Source organism: Anser anser (assembly GCF_964211835.1).
Source record: "Anser anser genome assembly, chromosome: 11".
Lineage (NCBI taxonomy): Eukaryota > Metazoa > Chordata > Aves > Anseriformes > Anatidae > Anser > Anser anser.
The window spans coordinates 9,734,784-9,745,350 of NC_139732.1; the positions used below are offsets into that span (position 1 = coordinate 9,734,784).

A 10,567-nucleotide genomic window follows, 5' to 3' on the forward strand; every position below is an offset into this window, starting at 1 on the left:
AATTCAAAGTCAGATCAGGATGCTCTGGCCATTGTCCCATAAAGGTTTTGATGTCTTCAAGGAAAAAGATCGTACAACCTTTCCAGGCCCCTGTTCCAGTGCTTGGTTATTCACATTGTGATTTTTTTTTCCCCTTAAATCCACTGGAATCTCCCTCTCTGCACTTTGTGATGGTTGCATCTCTGACTCTTGCTGACCCACGCTGAGAAGAGTCTCCTAAGAGCTGAATCTGCAGGAGAACCAGGTACTGGTATGCACCGTACCGCTGACCGAATATAGCCACACTGACCACATCTAGCCCTTGTTACTATACCTGCCAGGTTTTATCCAGGACTTACATCGCCACTCTGTGATATTTGTAAAAGCCAAAATGCTCACAAGTTACAAGCGACCTTTTCAATTATACTTATCTTTCTGAACCTACAGGGGCCTTCCGTTCCCTTTCTGGTAGCTGACAATCCAGATATAGACAAAGAAATACATGCAAAAACATGATCCTGGAGTTTTGCAGGAAATAAACTTTGCTTATCATCATTCTGATTCTACTTCATGCTTTGAAAAACGCAAATTTAATTTTACTTCACTTCAAATTTAATTTTACTCCATGCTTTGAAAAAAGCAAAAGGCCTTCATGCTTTTGGTCACGATTCCACTTGCAGAGAAAAGAAACAAGCCTCCCAATCCAAACACTCATAGGGCTGTTGCACAAGGCACATCTTAACTGGAATATGCATCTTTCCTCAATCCACTAGCTCTCAGTATAGGAAAATTTAAACATCACTTGAAATTCTGCTGCACATCAATAATCTGACGAACTTCACGTACAAACATTTACCATCAGCTCAAGTGGACTAAAGCACACTACATGAAACAAATATTTTCTTTACAAAATAGCTGCTTCTTCATCTGAAGCCTAATCTAGGCCAGGTCCACTTTTATGCCTATGGCAGGAAACTATCTCCCAAATTTAGTTTAGACCAGTAAGTAACAGGCTCAGGTTCATTTCTCCACACACGCTCTACTTCTAGCTCATGTTTCCTTGTTAATTCTCAGCCTTTCAAATTCTCATCTCCTTCTTCCAAAGTAATTAATAACCATCACTGCTTGTACTTTGTCACCCTATTTTCTCAGTTTTCTCTCCTAGCAAAGCCAACTTTTTCATCTCCAAACTGATTTCTACCTAAAACTGTTTCCACATGCCTCTGGAAAATTAAGCTCACCAACTTCTTGTTGAAGAACAATTTTTGCTGAGTGACTAAGCTCCTGCTCTGACTTTTAACAGTTCAGCCCTGTAGGTTCTGAATGCAAACTGATTTTTAAAGCTGCTACAAGCCAACTTCTTCCTTTGGCTCACAGTCAGCTTTCTTCTATCATTTTATTTCAATAGCCCTGGATGAGCCTTAGCGGCTGTTTGTGTTTAATAATTCTTATAACGTGGCATTTGGGATGTATGCCTTTCCTGCAGAGTCCATCTGGCAGGACTGTTCTCTTAATAAATGTCCTGCGAGCTTTCTTGATTGTCCAGAACGGAGTTACACAGCTGTCCCTGATAATAGCTATCACTATGTTTATATCATATTATATTCATCTCAGACGTATTTTGGAGCAAGCTGAGCAGCTATGAACTACAGCACTTACACTCATACCAGCTGCTGTCAGGACACAAAGGGAGAACAGTATGTGGGGGAACTATTTTTCACAGTAGAAAGGCCTGTTGCAGGCACAGGGCAGCTTCGCTGATTTCAGTGCTCACAAGTCCAAAGCGCTAGGGTTTTCACTGCCAGCACAGCTAAAATACAGACTACCGCTGCTCAGAAGGTAAGGATGTGCAAATGCAGACACCTATTGTGGCAGCCATTTTTAAGGGAGATGTGGTTTCTCTAAAATCCTTAGACTCCACAAGCTCATGGCACCATCTTCCCTGCATACCAGCTATCCCAACTAGCATCCCAAACTAATTTGGCATGGATGTATTTCTGTGAATGAATCAGCTTTGAAACCTCACCACTGCAAAATGGCTAAGGACATTTCCAGGCCAGGCTGGATGGGGCTTTGAGCAACCTGATGGGATAGGGAGGTGTCCCTGCCCCTGGCAGGGGGGTGGAACTGGATGACCTTTGAGGTCCCTTCCAACTCAAACCACTCTATGATTTTATGATGACGAGCCACACTGACATAGTACTATAGGTGCTGCTTACCAAGTATTTGAACTTGGTGCCTGTCTTCCAACTAAAGACTGCAATCTCAAAGACTGTCCCTTTGGCATCTCTTGGGCACAGCCATCAGTATGTTACTTAGAAATCGTTATAATGTGTTAGGAAGTCCTAGGTATGGAAAATTTTCTTTGCATAAAAATAGCAATATTGGCAGTCTTAACTACTACAATGAAATTCTGTTTCTTCTACTGATCTCAGGATTGTTTTCAGGTCCTAAAATGGAGTGAGTTCATACTCGGAGCGGGGGAGGTTCATTATCTGATATAATCTATTTAATCAGCATAGTTGCAACATATTTCACAGATAAAACCTAACAAGAAATATTAATCTAAGGTTAGGAATCAAATGGGTTGTGAACCTTGTCAGTAAAAAGTTTATTTTTCCCCCATTTTACTCTGTCTTGGTTTTGTGGTCGGTTGAAGTTGCTAGAGTTTCACGACCCTAGTTTGATCATCATCAGTGAAAACATATCAAATGATGGCATTTATTCTCAGGATCTGTACATGCGGAACCCCCGTAGCTGCCACTAATACCAAATACAAAAGAAACAGGAAGGAGTAGAAAGATGAACGTTTCTTACCACAGATACTGGTTTTATTTTCTCATGTTCTGAACAGAAAAAAAGGCCTTGTGAAGCACGCTAAGGTATCACAGAAGTTTGGTAGTCACTGGAGAGGAATTTACAGCTGTACGTTTCCTGCAGTTGGAAGTAAATAGTGCAATGAGACCAGGTATGTTATAGGATGGACACAGATGTGCAATTACACTGACGCCCATCAAAGACTTTCATCAACAACTTTTTATACAAATACCAAAGTTGTTGGAGGTTCTCCTGGATAAACACTGTACTTCAGCAGAATTTATAGTGTGTTGGAAAGAAAGATGGAGCAAGCAGCTGCAGGAAAAAAAAAAAAAAAAAAGCCATGGAACTCGTTTAATAAGTCATAGTCTACCCATATAAATTTTCCTTGTTTTAAAATACTACTCAGATTTATAAAACATAACGTCCAAATGCTGAAGCAAAGCAACCAGAGCCTCTGGTCTCCCTGCTTTCTGTTTGTTTGCTATGTGTTTGTGCTACAAAGGTAATAATTATCCATTTTTCTTCTCTTGGTTGAAGAAAAGTGAATGTTCTTGCCACAAGGTGGCAGGAGCTTTCCAATTAAAGTCTAATCTAATCTGTGCTCTAGTGACAGATTGCTGGTTATCAAGACTAAAGGCCATTTCCATGAAGGTCTCAGAAGGCTTGTGGACAACAGTTATTGTTGTCTCCTTGTTCTGGGAACTATAACTAGAGAGGCATCCTGAAACACTTTAAAACAAAACAAAACAAAAAAGTACTTGGAAAATTTGTTTTCAGTTCTGGATTGATTCCGATATAAATGCTCTTCCTGTTCAAAAGCAGAATCCTGAAAGCTCTATTATTGTCACTTCCCAGTCCAATTTTCCACCAGGAACAAAGCCATCCACATCTATTTAAAGTAGCAGCTGCCCCTCCTGACATTAGGCACCTGCAGCCATGCAGGGCAGCAAGCTCCGCTGAGCACTGCGCTTCCAGCTTGGCACAGATTTCTGAGAAAAGCCAATCCTCCTGGTATCTATAAGAAAACCCAACATAGGGTGAGTCTACTTAGATTCATTTCTGCCACCTAATAGGGGGTGGTTTTTGCTCTGAGTATCAAAGACTTGGTTTTGCATTTTGGGAGGGTGCCTAGAAGTCATTGCTGTTTTCTCTGATCTGCAAAAGATGTCAAGGTCACCCTTGATCCAAGCCGAAGTCTTCCTTATTCCTTCCTTGACTGGAAGCATATGCCCTGAAATACAGCAGCTACACTGTTCTTGGAGGTGTTTTCCCCCTGCAGTTCCCGCTGACACCTGTGCTGCTGTAATTCATAGAATGATTTGGGTTGGAAGGGACCTTGAAGATCATCCAACTCCAACACCCTGCCATAAGCAGGGATGCCACCCTCCAGATCAGGTTGGCCAAGGCCCCATCCATCCTGCCCTTGAGCACCTTCAGGGATGGGGCATCCACAGCTTCTCTGGGCAACCTGTTCTAGTGCCTCACCACCCTTACAGTAAAGAATTTCCTCCTAATGTCTAGTCTGAATCTATCCTCTTTTAGTTTGAGACCATTCCCCCTTGTCCTATCGTTATCTACCCGAGTAATGAGTCCTTCTGTCTTTTTTATAAGACCCCTTTAAGTATTGAAAGGCTGCAATGAGGTCTCCGTGGAGCCTTCTGTTTTCCAGGCTGAACAGCCACAGCTCTCTCAGCCTTTCTTCATAGGAGAGGTCACAAGGGCAGAGCAGAGGGACACAATCCCTTCCCATCCCTGCTTCCCACTCCTCTTGATGCAGCCCAGGATGCAGTTGGCCTTCTGGTATGCAAGCACACACTGCTGGCTCATGTCGAACTTTTCATCCAGCAGAACCCCCAAGTCCTTCTCTGCAGGGCTGCCCGCAATGAGTTCTTCCCTCAGTCTGTGCTCATGTCTGGGATTGCCCCCACCCAGGTGCAGCACCTTGCACTTGGAATTATTGAACCTCATGAAGTATATAATAGTTATATATATATATGATTCTGAAGTATAGACCTAGCCTAAAGCTTTCAGAGTTGCAAATTGACCTATATTCATGAAAGCAGCACTGAAAATTATATTTCTGTGCCTTGGCCCATGCAATAGTTACATTTTAGTGGTGCATATATATATATATTTACTTTTGCTTACTTTCAGGATGATTCTGGGGAAATGGAAGATTATGCAGCTCAGGAAGGGCACAAGTGTTTTGTCTGCTGGAGCAGCTCACATCATGCCATCAGCAGCAAGGAAGTTCCTGGATGTGACCTTCGTGTCAAAGTGCTCGCTGCTGCTCACGACTGTCTCCACAGAGTACTTCAAATCTATTGTCACATAACCACAGATAGACTACAGTGGTAGAGGGCGTGGCACACCCTGTTTTTGTTTGGTTTTCTTTTTTAAAAAATATGGTAGAATAGTAAGAGAAACATTTCAAGCATTCTGTTTTCCACTAACATTTTTCCTTTCATATCACTGTTTTTAAGCTCATATTGTTTGCTACTTGTTCTGCTAAATTTTTATTATAAATTGTGCTCCCAAGCCAGAACAAAATCCAAAAGATATTTCTGCATAAACATCACTAAAGTTGGACATAGTAAAAATTGTAGATTGTTATTTTATTAACAAGAAAAATTATATTTAGTTCCTGGCAAATTCCATATTAAGTTAGAACTGGGGCTATTGCCCTTCTCACTCCCCTTGTGTCCTTAACAGCTAGCCAGCTACCTTCAGCAAAACAATTCAGTTTTGGGAAACCGGCATTTCCACCAAAAAAAAATCATTGAGCAAAAGGTCCCAGCAAGCTTTAACTGCAAGCTTGTCAGCATACTCGAGGATATTGGAAGAGTCTAGGTAGTACTGATTTATTGATTTTAATTTTAGTGTTCTTTCCTCTGCTTAACACTTAACACTTTGTGTGTGTGTTTCATTAACTCAGTGCAAAAATCGATTCCATGGAGAAAGCCAAGCCAGTTATTCTGTAAGATGCTGGTGAGCATGACAGTAAGTCAAGAAACTTGGTTCCTTTTTTTTTTTTTTCCCTGGGAGAGGTGGTGCTGGTTTTGGTTTGGTTTGGTTTTCTTCCATTTAAACCCAATGTATTGAGACAGTCAAGATTTTCTAAAAATCTTTCCAATTTTAGTTCCCTGAAATTAGCATTCCCAACAAAAAAAAATAGCTTTTGTATTTATACACACATATACACACACAGAGTAAAGACAAACTAATTATTTGGAGAAAAATTCTCACTAAGTGAATCCTCATCCACTCCTTCTGTCCACCCCACCCACACCAAACCACTTCAAGTCAGCTCCAGCTTGCTTTTTTGGAAGACAGCAAGAACACATCAGCTCGGAAACCAGCCTTCCTGCCCTCCTCTTCCTCCCAGGAGGTCCCTCAAACTATTTCCCAATCTGTGTTCCCACGTGGGCATGGGACAAGCAAGAACTGCCCTCAAACAACTTGAGAGGCTCATCTACCAGAAAGAGCTCAAATACTTGAGAGCCATTACAGAGGTCTCACTTTCATCTCTTTTCTCTATGCTTTCTGAAGTGGCCCCAATCCAAAATTAGACATTTGGATTCTGCAGTAACAACATATCTACCCTGACACTTGCCTAAGCCTAAAAGCTGCAGGACAAAGGAGAAGAACAGTAAGCTAAATACAAGCAGGGCCTAATACTGATTGCTATACATCACTGTACCACAACATAGCTACAAATACCGCAAACGTCTGTTAGATGGTAGGTTTCTACCTTGTGTACACTGAAATATATTCATGTTCTGATACCAGGTCTCTAAATAATCACATCCTTGTCAATTCATTAGCAATTCCTAAAGGCTTGTGCAATGACTTTTCTTTGCTGGGTGTCTGCAACCACCTGTATTGGGTGCACTCATAAGTGGTAGATACTTTTCTATATTAGAAGTATTAGGAAGCTAAATGCAGCATGGAAATAAATTGACTAGTTATGCCATTTTGTTGAACAAACTGGAATCTAAATAAATTTCCTCATTTGGTCTCTGTCAAAGGTTTTCAGAGAAATCATGATTAAATCAAATCTAAAAAAAAATCTAAAATTGGCTGCAAGCATTTGAAGTCAGCTGCTTTAGAATCTGACATGAAGCATAAACGTGCTCTTAAACATTCGTAGCTATGTGCAAAAAAAAGAAATCCTATATACAACGTGTGTATATATATATATTCAAAATATTTTTAAAAAACTTCAAAGCACAATTGTCTTAGGGTGCCTTTGTTAGATCAGAAAACTTGCCAACTGAAGATCGACTGTTTCTGAAATACTTTATCACCCATACAACATATTGTGATGCATAAGAGCAAGTTTCTTTAATTAAGGAGTTTTTCACTAGTATGAATAAGGCTGTAGATAGAAAACTGCCTTGGTTCTATTGGAAAGAAAGCTTTCTTGTAGCAATGAGATAAAATCACCATGGAAACGTTTTTGCTAAGATGACATTAAAACACAGCATGGACACTTACATCTCTCCTTTTTAATAAGCTGCATTTTGTGGTGCGGCCTGGAGTGACTGAGTAAAAGGGCTATTCGCACAGCAGGAGACCAGGACTTATTCAGGACAATTATTGCAGAATTTTGTCGTGCTCCAGAGCTGCCCAGTTGACAGCGTATCTTGTTACAGAAATGGGATTACTGGAAGATGACCCAAGCAAGTTACCTTAACCAGCCAACTAGGTAAGACAAGTTAATAGACACACACAACAAGCAGGTTTGTGAACTGGCCTTAGCCTAGGCTATCAACTTGGGAAGCTACTTGAAGGTATTCATAAAAGGATCTACTTTTTAAATCAGGATGGACCAAGCTCATAAACTCCACTGAAGTCATCTTAGCTTCTCACCTTTTGTCATCAAAACACCAGTAAGTCTGCTATTTAACAAGGAGAGCATCGCTTCTCCCTGAGAATGCTCTCCTTCTAGCTTCCACTGCACCAGAACAGCTCCTCAGACCTTGCACTGGGATTCGACTACACTTTGCATTGAGCCACATATGCATTTACAAATAGTTCACATATGAGGACCCGTATCAAGACATCTTTTTCTTCTGTGAGAGATCGCTCACGTCACTTTGACCACACTCAGTTGACTAAAGGGCTGTGTACAAAACCACAGGAACACACAGGAAGAAACATGTCTTGAATCTGATGACACAAGTCAAGACACGTTCCTTATTCTCTACTGAATAAGCAAAAAGTATCAGCATGCATCCTGTTTTGAAGTTTAATATGGTTTTGACATCTTCTGTTCTAGTTTAACGTACATTTGCCAACACTGTAGGCCCCATAATCTGTTTTCATAGCTTTATTCCAATATGAGTTCTGTTAAAGCCAAAATCATAATTCAATACTCAGTTGCTCAGTCAAAAACAAATAACAAGCTTAGTTAAACAAATCTACCTGCCCCATCAAAATTAAACTGCAGAAGGAAGGCTGCAAACAAAGCATGGACAGCTTTTGACTGTTTAAATGCAGTTGTCTTATTTTTATTGTAAACTCTAAGAGAGGCAAAAGTAACTTGCATTTGCAATCAGCAAAAGCTTCCATGTGTCCATCTGACCAGCAAGGAAGACATGAAACAGTCACGTGAAGGATTTACCAAGGAGTACCTACATGGCTGGGTGTTAAACCAGACCTGCCTTTTCATGCCCCTGATGGAGCCAGTTTAGGAGAGAGGGAACTCACTGGTTCTTACTCCAGATAACTGCTTACAAAGGGGTCACCAAAGTGCCTAGAGCAAAACCAATGGCATCACATGCTTCAATTTACACAGAGGGCCAAATGTCTCTATGCTGTTGCTTATAGTCGTGCGCAGCCATGACGCCTACTACAAGGAGAAAAGTCACTGTCTGAATTCTGATTTGTTGCAGTTTTCAAGTTGCCATTGCCTTAAGAGAGGAGCTGATGGGGCTTAGACTGTTCACTGAGTACCAGCTAAAGTTGAAAAATGTTCACTGAAGCACTAATTTCATTTCTAATCTAATTCATCAGCACAGTAAATGTTTTTCACAAATATTTTGAGCCTCAGCGTATTCCCAAGTAATTGACAATTACTGTTACCGATTCTTTACCAAAAGGAAAGAATTACTAAAAGTTTCAGTCAATAAATCAAAGACAGCCAAACAGTTCAACTGCATCTCACTCGTCAGTCATTCAGCTTGGACATATTTCTGCCAACAGGGCTGAGTTAGATCCCACACTGAAAAGACTCTGCCCAAGATTCACAGAAAAATTAACTCAGAGTTCATGTCACAGGGCTATAGTCAATGTAGATAATCTCTAAATTAAATGTAAAAATGAGATCTTGGATTACTGGATCATACACAGTAAGAGTTGGAAGATTTCAAACAGGTAAAGGTAAAACTGAGTTTTGAGAAATTAATCGTCATATTAGCTAGATCTCCTGCAATGGAGAGAAAAGGATGCAGATTATGTTATTCCCCAGCAGCTTTGAATTACATGATTGTCTGTATGGAACAACATGGAGCTTAAACAAAAACATGCTCACACAAATCTAATTACACAAGACTGAATCAGCTTAGACATATTACTATTATTACTCAACCTTCCCTGACATAAGCATATACTGCCCACTGAATCGAAAAACCTATATAATAAATCAGTATAAGTTTTGCCTTTCTCCTGTTACTGAAGAACTTGAAGTAGGACATAGCATGAAACTATACAGCACAACTGTAAAAACAAAACAAAACAAACACGATGTTTTGAACACTGAACATTCAAATCACAAAAGACAAAGAACAAAAGACAAAGATATTCTATGTTGGTTTTTTTGTTTTCAAAAAACAAAATGTCTGCCCAATGTACAGAAGAGATTTAGAAAAAAATAGCAGATAATGTATATTAACATAGCATATGCAGTGTGCAAGTGTTACTGAGACTCTTAAGCCTTTTACCACAACGTGTATTTAATTTTCCCTCTTTAGCAAACTGTAGGCTCTAGCATTTAGACAGAAAGTTGTCTCCTTAGTGTACAACATGAAAAAACACCTCAAGAGATAAGAGAACTTGGCAGAAGAGAAGTTGTTTTAATAACTATATGTCAGACTACTCAGAGGAAGATTGGACAAAATATTTCTGCTCCCTTTATCTGCATCGGGTTGAGTATGATCTGTTTATTACAATCATCATTTTCTACCTTGGAGACTGACTATAAGTCATTATAAAACAGCTCTTCAAGGATGAGAAAGGCAAAGCTCTGATTTGTTTTGAAGCTTTCTACAGACAGTCTTAAAGACAGCTGTTTGAACACAGCCATATATGTCTACAGTTTAGGTGATTGAATTTTGTACATGCAGAGGTAGTAATTATTTAGAAGGTTTTAGTTTTAACCCGTTCCATAAGTTTTTGAACACCAACCTGTATTCAGTTACTGTGTCTAAGCAAGTTGGGCAGTCAGCACGCAGATTACACATTCAGTCCTGTGAATCTCCTAAGGCGCCTCCTAAGATTTTTTTAGAAATACTTCCTGTCCTAAGGAAAAGAGTTATCACCAGAAAATAATTTTTTCATCCTAATAACATGTTCAGATCAACTTAAAACTCTTCAAAATGGACCAAGTGATTTATATTCAGTACCTGTAACTCTACTTGTCTGTGTACAGCAGAGTACCCTTTTGGTCAGCTTTCTGACTGCATCCCTTCTGTGTGCGAGGGTTCTCTTTCATGCACACATTCAGGCTTGTGCCAACCAGGCAGCTATTTACCAAACTCCTGTCGAG

General features: G+C 40.0%; 1 long non-coding RNA gene across 1 annotated transcript; it reads left to right on the forward strand.

The window, feature by feature from the left end:
- Positions 1–167: 167 nt before the first annotated feature.
- On the forward strand, positions 168–10,504 carry LOC310905621. Its single transcript, XR_014589180.1, has 2 exons — positions 168–244; positions 4,954–10,504. It is a non-coding gene; the product is annotated as an uncharacterized lncRNA (long non-coding RNA).
- Positions 10,505–10,567: the final 63 nt, after the last annotated feature.